The sequence below is a fragment of the Elephas maximus genome, chromosome 13 (genome assembly GCF_024166365.1).
Source record: "Elephas maximus indicus isolate mEleMax1 chromosome 13, mEleMax1 primary haplotype, whole genome shotgun sequence".
Taxonomy (NCBI): domain Eukaryota; kingdom Metazoa; phylum Chordata; class Mammalia; order Proboscidea; family Elephantidae; genus Elephas; species Elephas maximus.
In genome coordinates this window covers 80,869,343-80,892,968 of record NC_064831.1, presented here as the reverse complement: position 1 = coordinate 80,892,968, position 23,626 = coordinate 80,869,343, and the positions used below count along the sequence as shown (strand labels likewise).

Genomic DNA, 23,626 nt, shown 5'->3' with positions numbered 1-23,626 from the left:
CACTGAAGAAGACAAAGTCTGCTACCTTAATAGTTTAAACAGAGAATACAATTTATTCCTATTGCTCCTGATTGGCCTGTTTGGGGTCACGTGCCCACCTCTGAAGTAGAAGTGGCCTACAGGTAGAATGCTCTGATGTACTCCGATCTGATCACGTGCTAAGGCCATGGAATTGGGGCTGTAGTGAAGTTTGCCTAATACCAAGCAGGGGCTGAAGGTAAAAGTTCCCACAAAGCAACATCAGGGTACTAGTTCTACCACAAAAGCAATAAAATGTTGTTTGTTCTCAGTGCCTTTTCTTTCATAAAAGTGGACATGTTATAAAACATGGGTCCAAAGAAAATGCATGTTCTCATAACTGTTGTTTTTTTTTTTTTTGTACACTGGCATTTTTAGGTACTCTGTAAAATGGGGTGTAACCCTGTTACATTTTTAAGTATTATAAACCAGGCAGATCAATTAGATATAAGTCAACTAGAGAGACAGTTCAGAGACAAAAAATCTTGCCATGCTTCTTAGGCCCTGGTATCTTTCCTGGCTTATAAGCTTACTCATGGAAAGTGGTAGAATTGTTTACTCATGGAAAATGATAAATCTGAAATCTTTCTGGTGAAATGGAGCTGTTTAGAGATCCTTGGTGCAACTTGGAAGAACAAATCTTTAGTGTCAGGAACATTCAGTTTGAGGACACCTCACAGTAGCTCTTTCTGTACTAATTCATTCATGCAAAACTTTCATTGAGTTCCTACTGCTGTAGGTACGAGAGAGAGAGAACCAAAAAAAAAAAAAAACCCATTGCCGTCAAGTTGATTCCGACTCATAGCGACCCTATAGAGAGAGAGGATAAAAAACAGACTTTAGGGAGCTTACGTTATACTTACATTATAGTGGAGCCCAGGCCAGCAAATAAACACACAAGATAAATAAGATACTTTCATATTGGGATAAATGCTATGAAAAAATTGGGCAAAATAAAGAGAGGAATTAGGTATGAATGGGCTACTTTTTTTTCTTCTTTTTATTGTGATGAAAATATACGTAGCCAAATATATACCAATGTAACAATTTCTACAAGTATAATTCGGTGACATTGATTACATTCCTCAAGTTGTATAACCAATCTCACTACCCTTTTCCAAATTATTTTACCACCATTAATGAAAACTTACTGCCTCCCAAGCAAAAATTCCCTCTTGCCCCCTCCCTCCCATCCCTGGGAACCACTAATAGTTTTTGGTTTCTATATATGCTTCCATGAGAGAAAGATGTAGCAGTCTGCTTCTGTAAAGATTTATAGCTTTGGAAACCCTATGTAGCAGTTCTACCCTGTCCTTTAGGGACACTGTGAATTGGAATTCCATGGCAACTTTTTTTTTGGTTATTTAATATAAGTGAGATTATACAGTATTTGTCCTTTTGTGACTGACTTATTTTGCTCAGCATAATGTTTTCCAGGGTTACCCATACTGTGGCATGTATCTGAACTTCATTGAGTGGGTTCTTTTTTACAGGGTGGTCAAGGAAGGTTTCTCTGAGGAAGACCTTTAAGCTGAGGCCTGAATGATGAGAAAGTTCCAGTCATGCAAATAACTATTCAGACTTCCCGCCAAAAGACAGAGAGCTCAGTGGTCTGGGGAATTTAGAGTAGACTCTTGCTTCTCAAAGTGAGGTCGCATACCAGCAACATCAGTACCCCTGTGAGCTTGTTAGAAAAGCAGAATCCCAGAGCCCACCTCAGACCTACGGAGTCAGAATTCACATTTACCAAAATCTCCCAGGTGTTCCATAGGCATAGTAAACTTTGAAAAGTGTCGGCCTCTCAACCCTTTCTGTAGCCCACTGGAAAGGTGTAAATCCTGCTGGGGTGGGGTAAGGAAACAGGGAATGGTGTCAGCAGTCACAAGAAAGACGACATGGTAACCATCTGCTGCTGCCACCTCCGAATCAGACCAGCCAGGCTCTAAGAGAAGGCTTTGAGATTATTAAAAGTTAGGGTCCAAGTGATTTTCTAGGATAGCCCCTTACTTTTTAGGAGACTAGGACACTGGGGATGTTTGGCCTTGTTTTTACCACTATGTGATCGTGAACCAAGAAAATATATTGACTGGAAGGAAATGGTTTGGTTTTGGGCCACTTGACCAAGAAACGTATGCTGCTGAATTAATTCCGACTCACAGCGACCCTATATGACGGAGTAGAATTGCCCCATAGGGTTTCCTAGGCTGTAATCTTTATAGGAGCAAATCGCCAGGTCTTTTTTTCCCCAAGAACGGAGCCGCTGCAGGGTTCAAACCGCCAACCTTTTGGCTAGCAGCCGTGCCCTTAACGATTGCACCACTAGGGCTCCTACCTAAGAAATAATAACAGTGAAATAATGGTTCGACGTGCTCGGCATATCCCCCCGCCCCCCAAAGCACATCAAAATAAACACATACCTATCAAAATAAAGAAGTTTCTTCGCGTACCAACTTATTGTCTCCTAGACTACCACTGGTACACCGATTGTAGCTTTTCAAAAGCACCAGATGATTTCTGCGGTCCTTTCAAACTTGAAGACTGTATGAATTTGTGGGATGGAGTTGCCAAAAGTTCACTGTCACAGTTGTGACACCATCACACCGCCGTCCGTCCCTCCGTCCGTCCATCCATCCATCCATCCAGACAAGCCTGGCTGCACACCTAGCCATGACTCTCCTGAGCGCTGGACACAGAAGACTAAACCGCACTTCCTGATTTCAAGGGCGGGGGGAGGTTGAAGGGTAAATCATTTCGGTTTGTGTGCTAAGCGCTACAGCTCAGGTAAGCATCGGGCGCACAGAGGAAGGGCGGTTTCCGGAGACAGGGCGGGGAGCTTTTTCAGAGATGTGGTGCGTGGGCATTTCCCAGGCAGCCTCTGCCAGCCTCACTACTTTGATGACTTTGCCGCCGCGGCTCAGCAGCGGCAGTCAACCTCAGCTTGCCTTAGCAACCTGAGCGCACCGCCCAGGCGCCTTCCTATTGGTCGCACGGACTATGATGGGCACCTCTGCCGTGTAATCCCAGTTGAGGCCTTCGGTTCCGCGCTCCCCGGCGGCCCAGGAGGGCTTGTAGGCGGTGCCGTCCTCCCCAGGTCTCCGCCCATTCCGGGCGGCTTGTAGCGCATGCGCCGGCGGTCAGGGGCTGTGTGCGGGGCCAGCTCAGAGCCGGAGGAGCCGCGGTGAAGCGTCTGGGCGCCGCCGGGACCGCCGTGCTCGTTTCTCGCCTCGGCTGCCGCCGCCTCAGCCGCCGCCGCCGCCGGGGGAGCAGCCACCTATTGTCTTTCTCCGCGGCGAAGGTGCGGAGCTGCTCCGGCTCGGCCCTCGGGGGAGCCCCGGGCGCCGCACGGTGAGAGCGCAACTGAGTTGGCCGAGTTGAGGGAACTTTCGTGATTTGAGGAGTGGTCCCGGCGAGGAGCGAGGGCCCCTCCCCTGCGGCTTGGCTCGGGGCGGGGGCCGGGAGGGGGGCGGGGGCCGGGGGCGGAGGGCTGGGCCGGCTGGAGGGATGAATGGGCGGTGCGGGCAGCGGCCCGGCCCCGCCGACCCCTCCTCCCTGCGCAGCCCCTCTCCTCCCGCATTGTCTGCTCCCGGGCCGAGGCGCGCCTCCTCACCCCGCGGCCCCGCTTTGGGGCCCAGTACGGTCGCCGATGCCTCTCGGGCGCCCCTGGGCCCCGCCGCGAGGCCTGAGCCTCGAGCCCCCGGGCGTTCCGGGCCGGCGCCGCCGGGGCAGGGAGCGCGAGGAGCCCCGGCACCCATGCGGTCGCTCGGTGGATCGCGCCGGTCCGACGGAGGCCGGGCTACCCCGGGGTCGCCAGCGACGCCGCGAACAAGTGCTCCCGGCGGGAGGGGAGCGGCTCCCCGGGGCGCACGGAGAGTAAACACGTCGGGCCGCGCTCGCGCCCTGCGCTGCGCCCGCCTGGGGGTGTGGGGGGGCCCTCGGGGCGCTCGGCCCGACCCGCGCGCGTCGGTGACGGCAGCGGCCGGGGAGCGTGCGACGGGCTCGCCTTTCCTCCAGGCTAGAGCACAGCCCTACTTTGAGCCCGAAGAAAACATTTTTATTATGTAAATATGGCTCGCTGACACTTTTTGTTTTGCAAAGCCTTCCAGTTGGTGAGGAGTTGAAAAATACTAAGAAAACAGTTTTTTTATTAAATAAAAAAATAGTTTTTTTTCTTTTAATTATTTAAACAGATCAGTTCCACTGCATTTAAGTTTCTAGACCTTACTGTGAACTCAGGAATTCACCATGAAAGTTAGATTGAGTAATATTTTGGTGTTCATTTTTAGCTTTTATACTCCTTACTGTGCGAGTTTATTGCCTTAGGCATTTATAACTAAAGTTAAAAGCTGTATGCTTCCCCCTCCTCCCTTATTTTTAGAAGCAGCAGCTTATTCAGTTTTTCTAAACTGTTGGATTGCCCAGATCAGAACAAATGCTGCAGTTCTTGAAAGGTCATTTTTTGCAAGTTTGTAAAGGCGTAATGATCGGCTGAGATAAATCACTGTTCTTGCACTCCGTGGTCTCTTGGGGATTTGCAGATCGCATTAAGTACAAGCCTTGATGTCTAGTTTTGGGTACATGGACTCCACCGAATTTTTCTCATTTGGCTTATACAAATAATTATGTTTTAATGCCCTAGATGGAATTAGCTTAAATGCCTGTGAAATTCGCAGTGGAAGTGTCTCAATTTCAGTTGTTGTATCGTCTCTTGAGCATCTGATAAGTTAAAAAGACAATTTGAGAAATACCGTGTATGTTAGTTTGCCTTGATTTCTCATGATAAGTGGGCAGTGTGGAGAAGTGTTCTTGGATTTTTCAGGTTTGCTTGGCCTCATTTTGCTTTGAGAAACCAATCTTCTTCATCTGATGAAGCTAAAGAAAAATTATCTTATGGCATTAATACTTTTAAACTACAGCAAAGTCACATTTAGGAGCGACAATTCCTACTCTACGATTGTGTGAGTGTTCGTGTGTGGGGGCGTGGGATCCTGGATTGACAGGTTGGAAGGGGTTGTCAAGGAGGGACTTAATGTAAACAAACACTCCTTCCAGCATAAGATGACAAGTAGGCTGGTTGCTTCCCTCCTCTGGGCTCTGATAGCATGTTATACATACTTTTGCTTTGGGATTTCTCACACTTCGTTTGTTTGACTAAGTGGTAACTGTACATGTAAGTGTAAATGGGCTCCTTGGCTAGTCTGTTAACTCCATAAGGGCTGTGATGGGCCTTATTTAAAAAGCTTTGTATCCTCTTTGCCAGGAGTCCGACAGTACTAGTGTTGAGTATGCCTGTGAACTGGGTGAGGTGCTTTTTTACGAGCTGGCGGTGGTGTGCAGTGTGCTGGAAGTGCACACAGGAGAGAGCCACTAACCCCCGGGGACTTGTCCAAAGTGGTAGTTCACTTGTGATGAAGTTTAGTTTACATTAAAAGGACTTCTAAACTTTTTTTTTTTTATCTGCTGATTGTCTCTTGGCAAGAAGTGGGGTTTAAATAATGCACTGTGGATTTCAAAAGGTGATCCCGATTTAGAATTTTTTTCCCTCTTCTTGGTGAAATTATTAAGACCACTGAACACATCCGTTCACATCACTGCCCAATTCTCCAATGCGAAATTGGAGGTAGAACAATTTATAAGAAAGCACATTCTTTGGAGCTAGGTAGATTTGAATTCAAATCCCCACACTTCCATTGACTCGTTGAGTGTCACCTTGAGTATGTCACTTCTCAGAGCTTCAGTTTCCTGCTCTGTAAGGATAGTAACATACTTTGCAGTGTTCTTAGGAATAAGTGAAACTATGTGAGGTACTTAGTACAGTATCCAGCATTTAGTAGGTGCCGAGACCTTGGGTGGAGCAAACTGCTTGGCTGCTAGCCAGAAGGCACCTTGGGAGAAAGGCCTGGTGATCTGATTCCGAAAGATCACAGCCATAAAAACCCTGTGCAGCACAGCTCTGTAACACATGGTGTTGCCCTGAGTTGGAATTCACTCCATGGCAATAAGTGTGTATGTATTACTTGGATAGGGTCATTATGAGTTGGAAACAACTTGATGGCGGTGGGTTTTTGGTTTGGTAGTTGTAATAATTTTGATACATTTTTACATGACTTAAAAGCATTCTTGAAGGTCTGATACTGCTACATATAGTGGTTTAGCTGTTTGTTTCATGTCTTCATGAGAATTGAGATCATTAATCCAAATGTGATTTTTTTTTAAAAGATGTCAGTTGAACCAAAATTTAGTAAAACAACAGTGATTTTATCTTCTCAATCACCTGCTAGCCTTCCTTTGAGTGAGGCTTGCAGAATGGCTTGCTAGGGCAGAGCTCTGTGTCTTTCAAGTGTTTAGGAATTGGTTAGACACGGACTGTTTTCAATACATGTCATAGTATATCTGAGGTACTTAGTCAATTCCAGCTTTCCTTCCTTATTTTACCTTAGTCTTGAAAACTATAAAAATGGGTTATGACTACATTTCTCAAACTTAAGATGGTACTGGACTGGGTGTTAGCAGTTTCAGTACAGTTTAAAGACTTGAGCAAACCACTCACTTCTCCTTCAAGATAAAGCTTAAAGGTGCCACTGTCTGTGGAAGGAAGCAGTGATTTAAATCAGTTATACCAGTTTGGTTTAGGCTGCTTACAAAAATGGTAATGAAATAGATAACATCCTAGAAATGTTTACCCGTAAAGAGTATTTCCGTATATTGAATCCATCTCTCGGTTAATTTTCTTATAAAATCAGGGTAAGGAATTAACACTGGAGGATTATAGTAAGCCTTTAAAAATTGTATTTGGTCAAACTCATTGATTGAGGGTAAATACATCCCTGACAAAGGTAGATGTGAAAACTTGGACTTTTGTTATTCCCTTCTTTTACAGTTAACATTTAAATACACTTGAGCAGGCTTGGTTATTATTAATGGGGACAGGCATTCCTTTGGAAGTGGCGCTGTCACGTCATGCTGTCCTATCAGTGTAAATAGGGAGAGAGGAGGAAGGTGTAAGTAAAAGGATGTTTGTTCAAGAGAATGAAATGTTGCCTGCTCCTGCACCATCTTCATGGTCCTTAGTATGTTTGAGTCCATTGTTGCGGCTCTTGTGTCAATCCATGCCATTGAGAGTTTCCCTCATTTTTCATTGGCCTTCTGTCTTACCAAACATGATGCAGAGATAACCCATATTTGTCTGTCCTTGCTGGAGGCAGGACAAATAGGCATGGTACTGTGAGATGCTGTGATTGTCTGAATAGCTGTGTGGGGGCAGTGGTGTGCTTTCCCTTTTTACGTCTTCACAGCTTTGTCCAGAGCTTTGGGAAAGTGTGTATCAGTGTGTGTTTGTGTGGGTGTATTGGGGTGGGGAGAAGGAAAAGTTATAAGTGATTTACCATTTATGTCGCCCTGAAGGCTCTTCTTTCGGAAACCAATACTTTGAATTTTCACTTCTGATCATATTTTAGCCGATATTTGGCCCTGGCAGTAGGCTCTATTACCCCAAATGCCCATTTATTCCTAAGTGGTTAAGAATTATGTTGTGTGTCGTTGAGTCGATTTTCGACTCACAGCGAGTCCGTGTGACAGAGTAGAACTGCCTCACATGGCTTTCTAGGCTATCATCTTTGTGGGAGTGGATCTCCCGGTCTTTCTCCTGCAGAGTGGCTGGCTGGGTTCAAATCACCAGCTTTTTGGTTAGTAGCTGAGTGCTTAACCATTGTGCCATCAGGGACCACACTATAATTAATCTATCATCTTTACTAAAGATGTCACATTGGGGAAAAACACCTAGAGGAGTTAGGTAAAGAATTTCACAGACTCTAGGGTGTGTCTCTGATGATGATCTCTATTAAAACACTTGATACAGAGCTACAAGTTCTGACTTTATGTCCTAACTTTGCCATTTTTTGGCGATGTGACTTTGAGCAAGCCACTTCATCTTTCCCAGACTTAATACCCTTGCTTTTAAAATAAAAACTAATATTAACCTTATCCTATTTACTGCATACTACTTTTGCGAGAAACACATGAGATAAAGCATTTTGCACATAGTGGTGTAATTATTTTTATTAGGTGGCTACTGGTTTGGATAAAATTCAAATTTTAGTCTCAAAGGGGAAAAATCCAACTAACTTTATTGGTTTTTCTTTGTAAATGGTAATTAAAATAGCATACCATTTCTGTTGCCATTCTCTTTGCTTGGAAAAACTGATATTTTTCTTTTTACTTTCGACTCTTCTCACATTTCTTTTTACAACATATTTGTCATGAAATATTTTTCTAAACTCTAAAGAAATTTCAGCTCACAGTGCATGCTGCTAGACCCAAGTTTCTGTGGAATCATAGGGACTGACATTGGATGCCAAAGCTCGAAGTCAGGTAGAACCACTGTAAACAGTGAACAAAGAAGGTTACATTATTTCAGAAGAACACAGAAGAGCCTAGTGTAGTTGCCTGTTCTTTACTTACTGTTGTTTTCTTACTTAAAAAGTTTTTTTTTTCATTAAAGTTGGTTTACTGAAATCAGGGAAGTGTGCCAGTAACGTACCATTTTCTATATACTGTGTGCCTTACCTACATTTCTTATTTAATTCTTATTTGTTTAGTAGTTGTTGAGAATATACACAGTAAAATATGCACCAGTTCAAAAGTTTCTACATGTACAAGTCAGTGACATTGATCACATTATTCGAGTTGTGCAACCATTCTCACCCTCCTTTTCTGAGCTTTTCCTCCCCCGCTAACCTGAACTCACTGCTTGCTAAGTTGCCTATCTGATCTTTCGAGTTGCTGTTGTCACTCTGATTCCATATAGATCTTAAAAGAGCATAATGCTCAGGGCAGACATTTTCTGCTAGTTAAGCTAAACTTTAGTTTGGTTTTAAGAAGACTTCTGGGGATATTTTTGGTTTAAGGTTTAAAGATTATCTCAGGGCAGTAGTTTCAGAGGCTCATCTAGCCTCCATGGCTCCAGAAGGTGAAACAGGAATTTTTAACCCCTTTTAGGATGCGGAAACTGATAAAGTGACTTGCATTGGTCGCATAGTCAGCCATGGTGCTGAAATTTGGACTTAGACTGTTCTGGCTCCAAAGGCCATGCTTTTCACATCATTGAAAGAATGTATTTTTAAGACAAATCAAGTTAATTAAGGTATTACTTAAAAAAAAAAAAAAGTATTACTTACGTATGGTAAAATAGACCCATTTAAGTTGGGTGACTTTTGACAGATGCATTCCTGCATGTAACTAACACCACAGTCAGGATATAGAACATTGCCATCATTCCAGAAAGCTCCTTCGTTCCCCTTTCCATATAATCCCCTCAGCCCTCACCCTGTTGCCCACCTCACCCTAGGCAACTGCTATGCTGCCTTTGTCACTATAGTTTTGTCTTGTGTGCATTGAAAACAAAAACCCATTGCCGTTGAGTTTGTTACAACTAATAGTGACCCTATAGGACAGGGTCGGAATTGCCTCGATGGCACTGGTTTTGTTTTTTAGGACAGAGTAGAGCTGACCTATAAGGTTTTCAAGGCTGTAACCTTTATAGAAGCGGACTGCCATATCTTTCTTCCTTGAGATGCTGGTGGATTTGAACCACCTACTTTTGTTCGCAGCCAAGTGCTTAGCCACTGTGCTACCACGGCCCTTTTTGTCTGTATTAGGGGGTCATCAAACTACGGCCCAGTTGCTCAGTGACACTTGCTAAAAAGACTATTCTTTTTCTCCATTGATCTACCTTTGCAATTTTATTAAAAGTTAATTGATCATGTATGTGTGGGTCTATTTCTGGACTCTGTTCCATTAATCTGTGTCTTTCATTATTCCATTGTCAAACTGTTTCTTATTACTGTAGCTTCATAGTAAGTCTCAAAGTAAATAAGAGGTAACAACTGTAATGTGAGTTCTTTGTGTTCTTTCCAAAATTATTTGCTTTGTCCTTCATATTCATTTGAGAATCTGCTTATTAATATCTACAGAACTCCTGCTGAGATTTTAATTGGCATTGTGTCGAATCTAAGTATTTCGATTTCTGAGCCATGAATATGGTATATCTATTTAGGCCTTTCATTGTTTCATTAGTGTTTCATAGTTTTCAGCAATTAGATCTTGCATGTATTTATAAGGTTTATACATATTTCACGTCTTCTGGTGGTGTTGCAAATGATACTTCTAAAATGTCAATTTCCAGTTGTTTATTGCTTAATTATTTATATTGTTTAATATAAATATGATTGACTTTGTAGGCTGACCTTGTATACTACAACCTCGCTAATTTCATTTTTAGTTTTTGAAATCGTTTTGTAGAGTCTTTGGGATTGTCTTCATAGACAATAGTGTCACTGGCAAGTAAGGACAGTTTTATTTTTTCCTTTCTAATCTGTATACCTTTATTTCTCATTTTTTTTTGCTTTAGTGCACTGGCTAGTACCTCCAGTGTGATGTTGAATAGGAGTTTTGAGAGTGGACATCTGTTTCTTCTTACTGGTGTAGGGGGAAATCTTTTAGTCTTTCATCATTAATATGTTAGCTCTAGGTTAGCTTTTTTTGTAGTTGTCCTTTATGAAGTTGAAGAGGTTCTGTCCTAGTTTGCTGAGTTTTTATCATGAATGAATATTGAATGTTGTTAAAGACTTTTTCTGTAGCTCTTGAGATAATTGTATGGTTTTTCTCCTTTAGCCTGTTGATATGATGAATTATATTGATTGATTTTTGAGTGTTGAACTAGCCTTGCATTCTTGTGATAATCCTCAGTTGGCCATGATATATTATCCTTTTTATGTGTTATTGGATTCATTTTGCTACTGGATCTTTTTTATTTTTTCCATTTTGCTTCTAGTTTACTTAAAAAATTTTTAATATTTATAATATTCATAATAGTTGTTAAAGTCTGTTAATTGCTTTATTTCTGAGTCTGTTTCTATTGACTAATTTTTCTTTCTCATGGGTCACATTTTTTTTCTTCTTTGCACATTTGGTAATTTCTTATTGAATTCTGGAAATGGTGAATTTTAAGTTGCTGATTGCAGGATTTTATTGTATTCCTTTAAAGCAGGGTTTTCAACCTTAGCAGTATTGACATTTTAGGTCACATGATTCTGTGTTGTGGTGGGCTGTCCTGTGCACCTTAGAATGTTAGCAGCATTCTTGGCCTCTATCCACTAGATGCCAGTGGCACCACCCCCAGTAATGACAACCGCTGCCAGATGTCCCCTGGGGTACAAATTTGTCCTTGATTGAGGACACTGCATTAAAGAGTGTTGGACTTTGTTTTGGCAGGCTATTAAGTTGCTTGGTTGATCCTTTTGAGGCTTGTTTTTAAATTTTTTAGGATTGGGTTAGAGTAGCTTTTACTATAGGGCTTGTTTCACCCTATTACTGAGAATTGAAGCCTCTGTAGTTTCCATCGAAGAAGAGTCAGACATCAAAAGAGGACTCCCTACTCTGGCTGGTCAGAAGACAAATGTCTCCCAGTCTGTGTGAGTTCGGGGATCATTTAGCTTACAGTTGCCGGGTCCCTCTTTGCCCTTCCTCATAGGTTTTTATAATGTACGTGTATGGCTTACTATTCAATATCAGCATCAAGTGAGGCTTCTCTGCTGATTCTGGAGCTCTTTTCTCATGCAACTGCCTCCTCTCTGGCACTCTGCAATTTTTAGACTCCTCAGCCTTTCCAGACTCATGTCTGCCTTGTCACTTGACAAAACTGCCATGCTCTGCTTGGGATCCCCTTACCCCCATTGTACCATGGTCAGGAATGTGCCTGTAAGCCCAAAGCTGGTGCGGTTGTAGGGCTTATCATTTGTTTCCCTTCTTGTAGGGATTGCAGTTCTGTGTTGCCTGTTTTCCAGTGTCTAAAAGATGTTTATTCATATATTTCCATTTTTCCAGTAGTTGAAGGTGAGTGACCTAAGTCTGGCTTCAGATACTCCATCGTAGTTGAATGGCAAAGTCTTTTGAAAGCATATACCTTATTGGTGGTGCTGAAAAGTTATATGATTTTCCAGTTCTTTGGGAATTTGGGAATCTAAGAAGCATTTGTTAAATATCTACTGAACGTACCTCAGCCTTTATATTGTATGGGGATACAAAAAAGTAGATAGCCTGCAGCTGAAGAGATTCATCAGACGTGAAATGCTGTGGTGGTGAGTAGAAATACAGTAAAAACCTGTGAAAGCCAGAACCTGTGTATGGCGGAAACCTGGCAGAGAAGGAAAACTCAAATATTTTCCACTAAAATGAGTGATCTGAAAGTTTAAGACTGCACCTTGTCAAAGGCAGAAAACTTGTGAGACCTGGAAAAACAAGATAGTCCCGCTGAGTTCCAGCTTTCACAGGTTTCATTGTAGAAAGATTACTTGTGATCTGGTATTTTATTAGAATTTTTTTTTGTGTGTGTGTTTTTGTTAGCACATACGTGTAATTCAGTTTTAAGGCACAAGATGTGCTAAGTCAGTGGGCAGAGTACTGGCTCTTTAACCTTTTAGAGGCATTTGGCTACTCATTCACTGTGTGGCTTGAAGTAAATTATTTGTCTCTGAAATTCATTTTCTCTCCTGTAAAATGGGCATGGGACATTCCTTGTAGTATTGCTGGTTATTTATTCAAATATCTGAGTGTCTTCCGTGTGTCAGGCACTGTTCTAGTCGATGGAGAGTTAGTGACATAAAATGTAGTTCCTGTCATCAAGGAGCTACCATTCTAGTGAGGGAAGCAGAAAACAAGCAAGTAGACAGGCAATTAGGTGATGTCCAGTGGTGATAAGTCTAGGAAGAACGTGAAGTAGGAGAAAGAAGTTAGAGAGTACTAGTAGAGAATCTTAGATTGGGGGAAAGAGGTTGGTGGTCAGGCAAGGCATTTCTGAGGAAGTGAAGTTTGAGCAGAGATCTGAAGGAATTGAAGGGAGCTGGGGCCCTGGTGGTGCAGTGGTTAAGAGCTCAGCTACATACCAGAAGGTCAGCAGTTCGAATCCACCAGCTGCTCCTTGCATACCGTATGGGGCAGTTCTACTCTGTCCTTTAGGGTTGCTATGAGTTGGAATGGACTCCATGGCAATAGATTTAGCTACATGAAGATCCAGCGGGAAGTATGTTCCAAGCAGAAGGTCCTGCAGTGGGAGTATGAGCAGGGTGGCTAGTGTGACTGGAATGGGGTGAGAAAGGAGAATTGTAAGAGATAAGGCTGTATATGTAGGCAGAGGCCAGATAAAATAGGCTTTTAAGTATGATGGGAATTAACTGAAGAGTTTTAGCAAAGAATGACAACAGCTTGTCTCACAGTCTAGAAACTACAGTTTTCAACCAGGATTTTGTGACCTGAACATACTGTAATTTATTATATATGCCATAAATCAAATTTTTTTAAACTCTGACATAATTATATCCAAAGTGGCCAGCTTAAATTCCAGCTGGCTCTTGTTGTAAATAGGAAATTATTGTGGTCAGCTTTTAAAGTTTTCCTAGAATTCTTAAGAACTTGCTGGGTTTCCACGTTTGTTTCTTTAAAGTAGCAGAAGCTTGCTGGTAGAATTTTATTTTCCTTCAAATGCAGGAACTTTGTGGACCAACATTAATAATTAACATTTACACACTTTCACATCTTCAAAGTGTTTTACAGACATTTAATTAGTTCATGTTTAACCTATATTTGAAGTTGAAAAACCAGTTTTTTTTGGTTCCTTTTAGCAGTACAGAAGTGTTAAGGGAAGAAAGGAGTAAGTCTTTAGTGAGAAAGATGCAGGTATGTAACGTGCAGTATTAAACATCTTTCCTCAATCCCTTAGCTTTCTGCCCAAGTTTAGCTCACATGAAGCATTGTGTGTGTGTGTACACATCTGCTTAATGGCAAGGACATAAGAATTTTATGGACTGAAATACACAGGAGCGGGATGCTTGGGGAAAGAACTGGGTCATTCAATGGACTGTAATGGAACTTTCTTCTTCTGTAGTCCCTTAAATGTTAATTGTCCTTAATTCATTCTTGTGAGGGTTTTTAGGGGAAGGAAACAGTTGGAGCAGAGACCCTGGCAAATGAACAGAGTAGTTATGCGTGCTAACTTCTGAGAGAATTCTTTTCTTTTTCACTCCTGTCTTAGGAGAGAGAAGTCTGTAACTCTATACTTCGCTAGTTTCCTCACTATCACTTGTCACCTGATTGCAACTCCTTACCTCCCTCATCTCGAGTAAAACGATATTTACTTGGCCAGGTTGTATAGTTGGGAAAAGGCTTAGACGGAGACACTAGACCCAGTTCAGCTGTGTTTCTGTGACTAACTAGCTGTGTGACCTTGAGCAGGTTACTACTTTTCTCCTGTCCTGTTAGGGTCACTATGGGTCAACTCTAAGGCAACGGGTTTGGTTTTTTTGGGTGAGTTCTTCTGTTATGTAAAGTGATATTTTTTAATGACTCACGTTTCATTGAATCCTAAAGGGGTCGGCAGGAGGAAGAGATAAAACTTAGGCTCTTGGACATGAAATGGGACAGAGGATGTTTTCCCATCTGTGAAGATTCTTCAAAGTTGCGGTGACTTCTTCCTTCCTCCTTTGGTTGGAATAGTTAATTAATTTATTTTTTTTTAACCATTGTCGCCAACCACACTGCTACGCTTTAAAGCATCTCTTTTTTCCTAATACAGAGCAATAAGTAGAACCATTTGATAAATATTGTGTCTGGGTGATTTCCTAAGGCAGGACATGCAAGTTCCTTTTCATCATTGCCTATGGCTCCATCGTTCAGAGAGACCCATTCATGAGTCTTTATCTATATGACCTTACCAGAGAAACCTTAGTATGTGATGGTGGAAAGGAGAATTCTGAAAGCTTGGCGTGTATACTTAATTACATTTGTATCATTAAGTGAGAATCTGTTCATTTTAATGGGGCCAGTTAAGGATGACCCTGAACTTTTTCCATCTACCAAATAGGGCTGTTTTTCAAGTCTTTCCTTCTCTTTTTTTTCCCTTTCCCTTTCCTTCTCTTCTTCAAATCAGAAAACTTAAAAGTGAGATGAGTTGGCTGCTGAACTTTTTTATAACAGCACTAAATACACCCGGGTATAAGCTTTTCATCCCTTCTGTTTTTACCTAAGATTTATGGTAATCTGGAAGGAAGGTTGTACAGCTGCACCTTGAATAAAACCTATACATGTATATGACTGTAAGTAATTGAGATATTTAGTTAAATGTTTAAAGTTACCCTTTTATTTAAAGAATGCCTGATGGTAGCCTTTGCTTACTTTTTTTAGAAAGGAGATACTTTTGCTGTGATAAGCTACGTATATAAATTAGATAGGATATAGATTTTATTTTGCAAACACCTATTTGGTATTGTTGTTGGTAGGTGCCGTCAAGTTGGTTCTGACTCATAGCGACCCCGTAGGACAGAGTAGAACTGCCCCCATAGTGTTCCCAAGGAGAGGCTGGAGGATTTGAACTGCTTACCTTTTGGTTAGCAGCCGAGCTCTTAACCACTGTGCCGCCAGGGCTACTTATTTGGTATACCAAATACCAAACCAAACCCAGTGCCGTCGAGTCGATTCCGACTCATAGCGACCCTATAAGACAGAGTAGAACTCCCCCATAGAGTTTCCAGGGAGCGCCTGGAGGATTCAAACTGCCAACCCTTTGGTTAGCAGCCGTAGCACTTAAGCAGTACGCCACTTATTTGGTATAGTAGCATCATAAACTACAGAAATAAACAGCTTTTTTTTTCCTAAGATAATACGCCAGCAGCTAGGATGAATGATTGTTTTTCCTATTTAGGTTAAGGATCTTGGGTTGTACTGTTTTCAGTCACCTCTCTTGCTTTCCCATATTGTCTTTGCCCACTTTGCCATTGCTCCCTCCCTGTTAATTCAGTAGGATTCCTTTGTCAGATTGCTCATTGAATAGCTTGGGATAAGGTAAGTACCACATCTGTATTTCCTACTAGATGATAAGCTTCTTGTGGGCAGATGTTTATCTGCCTTATCTGTTGTTGTATCCCCATCACCTGAATAGCTTGGGATGAGGTAGCACCACATGTCTTTATTTCTTACAAGATTATAAGCTTCTTGTGGGCAGATTTTTTATCCGCCTTATCCATTGCTGTGTCCCCAGCACCTGGCTGGCATTGTGCGTGTTGCATAGTAGTGAGTTTCTTGGGAAATATTTGGATAGGTGGATGGATGAGTAAATCTGTGACAAAACTCTCTCTCTTTCCGCATATGTGTATGTATATATGAGATAAATTATTAAACTGTTACTCAAATGTATCCTGTTGAGAATAAGGAGCCCTGGTGGTACAGTGGTTAAGAGCCTGGCTGCTAACCAGAAGATCAGCAGTTCGAACGTACCAGCTGCTCCTTGGAAACCGTATGGTCAGTTCTACTCTGTCCTGTAGGGTCGTTATGAGTTGGAATTGACAGCAACGGGTTTAAGGGATTGAGAATAATTTCTTTCTGAGATGGCAGTTTTAATTTGATTTTGGTGAGTTGTTTAAATTGCATCTTTCTGGGGGGAGGGAAGACACCATGTTAAATGGAAGATTGGCCAGTGTTGACTTGGTGGCAAAATTTGTACAAGTCTTGTCTGGTTCTTGTGTTTGGTCAGTGTACTGCTCTTACCACTTTACGCTTGAACTTGTTCAGCGGTTTCGTTTTAATATGAAAACTGCTTCATTTTAACATGCGCTTCCTAGTTTTAAAAGTCTGTACCAAACTATCATTTTCTTAATAGTGACTTTTAAATGGTGTTTTTACTTCAACGTATTATACAATAACAATGAAATGTCACTGTAAAACATGGTGTGATAGGTTTCCAGGATACAGAACAGACAACATTAACTCAGAGCAAATGAGTGCTGAGTAGCCTTTTTTCCTTTAAACAGAGTCATTACAGAAATAGGACTGTAAACCTTCTATTAAGCACTTTTGTATGAAATCTGAGGTTTCTGTCAAATTAGACATGGAAAATTCAACAAAGCTGTACAAATTTACTGAACTGCGCAGCTTTTGAGCTCTTCTTGTATGTTAGGCATCCCCCCTCCTTTTTTTCTTAAGATGACTGTTTCTCTTAAATACCAGCACAAGGATGTTATGATTTATGCAAAATTATTTTTGGTTTGATGTTAGTAGTCTTTTTCACTCCCCCCCCCATAGAATTTAGTGATCCTTTTTTCCCTTGAGGATATATATTTTGTCTTAAAAAGCATTTTCATATTTTGTTTTTTTGTGGAGAAAATACTTCCTAGGTAATTGGATATTTTATTTTTGTGGAGAAAATACTTTCTAGGTAATTGGATACCTTCATAAATTTTGTACTTCCTTAATAATTCATTTGGCAGTGTATATAAAAATAGTATTGATTTTCTCATGCTTCCTAATTCAGATCAGTATCTTAAAAGCTTTCATTCGAAGCCGTAAGAACAATTGATGGACTGTTTTTCATGGCCCCTATTTGTATATATTATGTTCTAAAGCTCATGGATTCTCTGAAATACCACACTCCCCCCCGCCCCCCGCCCCGTGGTGAAGTACTATTTTGGCTGCTTTGCCAGAAGTGCTTGTGGCAGTCCAAAGATTACCACTTTAATAGTTAGCTCACTATGATTTGTGTCTGTAAATGGAGAAGTTTCTTTTCTGTGTCCAAATAAAAATGATACTTCATCTGTGTGATACCTCAGGCTCAAAATCCTAATTCAGAGGAAAACTTGTATTTGCCCTTTCCCCTCAGCCTCAGTGCCTGTTGAAATCTACAGGCACATATTCATTGATACGGTGTCATCATTTATTGGGAACCTCCATTGATCTAGGTGTCTTACATTCATCAATTCTCACAGTAACATTGCAAGATATAGGTGTTTTTATGATTTTAGCAGAAAGGAACTTAAGGCCCAGGGAGGTTAATTAACTAATTTTAGGTGTACTTCATTCAGTAAGCAGTTATTGAAGGCACACTAGTAAGTGCTGGGGATGCAGGAGTAAACAAAATAAGGTCACTGCACTCATGACCTTGCTTCTTGATTCACTTATGATAGCAATAGCAATAACAACAACAACAATTGCTATCATTTATTACTGCTTTCCATGTGCCAAACATATACTAAGTGCTCTACAAACCCTTGCCTAATTTCAGTCTTTAATCTGTTATGCATATTTTATGGATGAAGAGACTGAGGCTCAGAAAGTCTAGATAACTTGCTCAGGATCACACAGTTAGTATGTGGCAGAGCTGGGATTTGAACTGCTCTCTCCTCTTTGTCCCCTCCCTTCCTCTCTGTCTCTCTTTCCTTCTTTCTTTTCCCTCTGTTCTTCCCTTTCTCCCTTCTGTTACAAACGTTGTGCATACATCTTTGTATCCTTGCTTACCTCTTTCTCCCAGAAATGTAATTGCTAGGGCAAAGGGTGCACATTGCAAAAGGTATTGGTAGATATTGTCAGGTTGTCAGTAGAAAGGTTGCATTAGTTACACTCCCACTGGCAGAGTATAAGTACCTATTTACCATTTCTCTGTAACCTTTAGAAAGCAAATTTTAAAAAGTGCAACTTCTTTTTTAAAGTCCAGCATTTTTAAAAAGAAGTTTAAAATGTCATAGTACAGTCATTGTCAACCAGTTATAAATTGAAAAAAAAACTCTGAATCTAAAAGACTAAGAAGAAACTCAGGAAGCCTAGTCACCACTCTCTCTCTGAACTCAAGCGCTAGAAGTTAATCTGAGGTCAGTTCTCAATATTAAAAGGCATACGAAGAAAAGTTTCAAATAAAGGGAGTCACTGGTGTCACGTTCCTTTGGCTGCTCCTTGTCAGTCCAAATGAACTCCAGCGGTGAGGCAGAGAAGTGTTTGAGCTAAGATCTCTAGAGATGACAGGGAGTAAGTTCCCCTTATGCATAGAGAAGAGCTCTGTGGGAGGTGATCTTGGCCTTTCCGTGGCGCCTCCAAATGCGTATTAGAAGCTTTTAAAGTTAGTGTTATATCTAATTTAGTTCTGAAAGCATGAGAATGCATAATCCATGTATGTACCCAAATAAAAAGTCGTATTTGTTGACATAGTTTAAATAATTAAGCAAATTAAGCATTGGAACTGTGCTTTAATTTCACCGAATATTTTTCTGTGAGACAAGGATGAATTATTTCACCTCAGCTATGGTGGCAGTGATTTTCAGTCAGATAACATTTGTCAAGATTTTCTGTACTATAGGTGGGAAGAGTCCGTTGCATAGCCAGTTATAAAGTACACGTCAGGCAGGTGCTTAAGCTTGTCTGGCACTGCTGATATACCAAAGCGTGTCTGTTCTGTTGGTACTCTTGGAAATATTAGCTCTTTGATTGTTCTGAGAAACAAAGACCTGTTTGATTGCAGCTTGTAGGTAATATCGCTAGAAGTAGGAGGTTTGATTTATGATGGTTCTGTAATAATGTTCTAGAGCATGTAGATGGGCATTCGGTTGTAGGAGGAGTTCTGAGGTCCTTTTGGAACAGCCCAGTTTTTATGTAACATACTGATTCTTGAGCTGTTGTTTGTGTTCGTTGATATGTTTGGGTGTTTTTTTGATTTGTTAAAACTCCTCTTTTATGTGTAATTTTGAGAATATCCTCTCTGCCAGCCTGAATTGATCAGAATTTTTACAGGCCTCCCAAGAGCCTATTTGCAAATCTTTTGGGGGTCGTGTCACTGTTTTTTTTTTTTCTCTTACAAATACATTATTTAGGCTTAAATTTCAGAAGTGAACCACTCTGCTTTCTCACTGTTCCTCCCCTTAGTAATTTAGCTATAATCTGCTTACCAAAGAAGCTAGTCATTTTATTACAGCATTCTTTTTTATAAACTGCCCCTTTGGAGACGCAGAAAAAGAGTAATAATATTTCACAGGTCAGGCAATGAATTGGATCTCTGCATCTAACATTTCTGAGAATTCTCCCTTCGAATCTCATTACTTCCTTTTTCTTTCCTGTCTTAATGGGTCTGGGCATAATAGACTGGGTAAATCGGTGTTGGGAGTTAAATGCTTCACTGCAGTTGTTTTGGGACACATGACCAGAATAATGGGGAAGAAATAATAGGAGAATAATGTGAGAATAATAAGAAAATAAAGAAGTCAGATTAAAAATTGGTGGGTTGAATCATTCCCTGTGGTAGAGATGATCACGATAAATTCTGATGGAAAGCATTCTGTAGCTGTGAAAATCTTGTTAATGGACAAAGCAGTGGATTAGGGTTCAGTAGCTTTTGGCTCTAGACCTAGTTTGTAGCAAACAACCTGGGCAAGTCAGTTAACCCACTGCCTCAATTTCTGCCATTAAAAACGAAATGGTTAAACTGCATCATTTTTTTTTTTTTCCTTTCCCAAAAGGAATTTTCTGAAACCCTGGAGTTCCCTTGGAATTACATCAGTGGACCAAATGGTTGGGGAGGGCAACAGGAAGAGGCCAAGTGACCCCACACAGAGCAATCCTCTGCGTATTTCTATTTTACCTTTGTGGGTTTCTTATATTTCATTTGAAGAAAATATCAAGGTAAAAAATCAGTTTGGAAACATCTGGACTAGGACATCTTGAAAGCCTCTTCTGGTGCTAAGGTTTGTTGTTTATGAATATCCATCCATTGTGAGTGTCATCATTCTCAGTGTAATTCTCTGAGGGTTAGGAAATGTTCGTGCAGTCGGGAAGTCAGTGCAATACAATGGATAATTGTGGTGGTTGACTTTTTGGCTGTGCCCTGATAGGAGCTGCAGAGGAGACATTCTCAGCTGGACAATTAGGTGGAGGTTCATTTTTGCCTGTTGTTATTTAGTTGCCGTTGAGTTGTTTCCAACTCATGACAACCCCATGTGTGCAGAGTAGAACTCCATAGGGTTTTCAAGGGTATGACCTTTTGGAAGCAGATTGCTAGGCCTGTCTTCTGAGGCATCTCTGGGTGAGTTTGAACCACCAACCTTTTGGCCAGTAGTTGAGTACTTAGCTGTTTGTGCCACCCAGGGACTCCTACTGGCCAATGAAAAATGAAAGTATTTTTCACCTCTCTTCTAGCTTGGAGAATCTTAAGAAAAAACAGAAAAGAAAATCATATTCCTTGCTGATCAAGACACACTAAACCAGCTGCCATTTATCTTGTAGCGTTGTATGTAGGTTATCTCATTTAATGTTGGCATGGTCCTATCAAGTAGAACTGGAATTTACTATAGATGAGGAAACTGAGATTTGCAGAGACTCTGTAGTTTGGCTAAGCTTCCACAGCTAGTGAGGTAGAGCTGGGGTATGAACTAGGATTGTGTTTCTAAAACATGTACATTCGTTATTATTTTCACTTGCCTCTCCTAAATTTGCAGGAGATTTGTAACTTGAAGAAGTTACTAATAGCACTACTGCTACTCATGTTTCTCACTAGTGAAACCTGGCAATACATGTAATTGCACCTTTCATTTTCTTAACTGCTTGGATTTTGTCAAGAACTTTTAATAACAGGGCTGAAGTGATCTCATCAGACTGTATATATTACTCCTTGTCTGCTAAGTAAGGACAAAAATGAGAAATTTATCAGATTAGAGCAGGATGAGATAGTCTGTATGATTTTTAAAAAGCTTGGTAATTATTCCTAAAAGAATAATTAAGATATAAAAACTAAAAGATCTAAAATATATGATACTAAATATTTTAGAGTCAATGAACATATAGAGAATAGATTGTTTCATAATCTATTACCCGATTTACCATGAACCAGGTAAATTATTTAAATCCTAATCTAGTATGGATTCTGACATTGGAGATGAGATTCTGTTGAAGACCAAGTAAGAAGGAGGACACTTTAGGTTTATTGAGTACTTACTATGTGCTGAACATAGATCAAGAGGCAGTTGTTCGGATAGAACAAGGGGATACTGATTGGTTTAAAGTCAGGAAAGGTGTGCGTCAGGGTTGTATTCTTTCACCATACCCATTCAATCTGTATGCTGAGCAAATAATCCGAGAAGCTGGACTATATGAAGAAGAACAGGGCATCAGAATTGGAGGAAGACTGATGAACAATCTGCGTGTGTTATGCAGATGACACAACCTTGATTGCTGAAAGTAAAAAGGCCTTGAAGCACTTACAAATGAAGATCAAAGACCACAGCCTTCAGTATAGATTACACCTCAACATAAACAAAAATCCTCATAACCGGACCAATGAGCAACATCGTGATAAACGGAGAAAAGACTGAAGTTGTCAAGGATTTCATTTTACTTGGATTCACTATCAACAGCCATGGAAGCAGCAGTCAAGAAATCAAAAGACGCATTGCATTGAGTAAATCTGCTGCAAAGGACCTCTTTGACGTGTTGAAGAGCAAAGATGTCACCTGAAGACTAAGGTGCGCCTGACCCAAGCCATGGTATTTTCAGTTGAATCATATGCGTGTGAAAGCTGGACAATGAATAAGGAAGACTGAAGAATTGAATTGTGGTGTTGGTGAAGAATATTGAATATACCAAAAGAACAAACAAATCTGTCTTAGAAGAAGTAAAACGAGAATGTTCCTTAGAAGCAAGGATGGCAAGACTGCGTCCTACATACTTTGGACATGTTGTCAGGAGGGATCAGTCCCTGGAGAAGGACATCATGCTTGGTAAAGGACAGGGTTAGCAGAAAAGAGGAAGACCCTCAACGTGTCAGTCCAACAAAGTGGACTGCAATAGTGGCTGCAACAGTGAGCTCAAGCTTAACAAGGATTGTAAGGGTGGTGCAGGACTGGGCAGTGTTTCGCTCTGTTGTGCACAGGGTCGCTATGAGTCGATGGCACCTAACAACAACTAATGCTTTGTGCTGGATGCTTTATATCTGCTTTATTCACTGTTCTGTGAAAGAGATTTTATTTCCGTATTTCATTTAAGGCAATATCAGGTGCAAAGCAGCTAGAATACTAGGCTGTACAACTAGTAAGGGCAAGATCCAGAACTTCAGTCTCCAAAGCCAAGTTTCTTTTTATTGTGCATTGCAAGCAGTTTTAGGCTTTGCAAATAGAGTAAGCTTTAGGACAAAATTAAGGATGGTCTCTGTGTCTCTTAAAGGAAGGACTGTCTGTTCCACATGATACTATTGGTAGAATACTCTTAACATACAAAGGAGAATGACTGGCTAAATAAACTTTTTCTGAATCTTCCGTTAAGACTGCATACTCCACAGCAGTGGAGTAATTCTTTGTTTCTCTCCACAACATTGTGTGGTTTCATGAGTATGGGTTCAAGTCTTGCTCTGTCTTAACTAGTTTTTGTGGCCTTGGAGTAGATACTTAGCCTTTTCTGAGTTATAGCAGTCTTCTGTGTAGAGTGGGGAAAACAATACCTACTTTACAACAGTTGTGGGGCATATAATAGATATTCAGCAAGTGTTTCCTTTTCGTCTGTGGTTATAACTATCACTGGGAAGAATTTTTTTTTAAGAGTAGATTTTGATGTAGTACACCAGAAGGTAAAAGAAGAGCAGCTACATAGCAGGTTCCTTTTGAGAAATAAATCAGTTTTGATGTTGGTGTATTCTTGTTTTAGAAGACATGAATTGGCTAGTGTCCTAATAAGTTGTTTGCAGCTTTCTTTGCTATTTTTGTAAATACAGTTAGATTTCACAATCAGCATTTTGTGTTAAGTAGAGCATAGACACTTTGAG

At 40.9% G+C, this 23,626-nt stretch overlaps 1 protein-coding gene across 6 annotated transcripts in view; it reads left to right on the top strand.

Moving 5' to 3' along the window:
* The first annotated feature begins 3,128 nt into the window (after window positions 1-3,128).
* Window positions 3,129-23,626, top strand: part of AKAP13 (A-kinase anchoring protein 13) — a 395,855-nt gene continuing 375,357 nt past the window's right edge. For all 6 annotated transcript variants that reach the window (XM_049905678.1, XM_049905675.1, XM_049905676.1 and 3 more), the window contains exon 1: window positions 3,129-3,363. The gene's annotated coding sequence lies outside the window, so the exon portion shown is untranslated. The remainder of the gene's footprint in view (window positions 3,364-23,626) is intronic.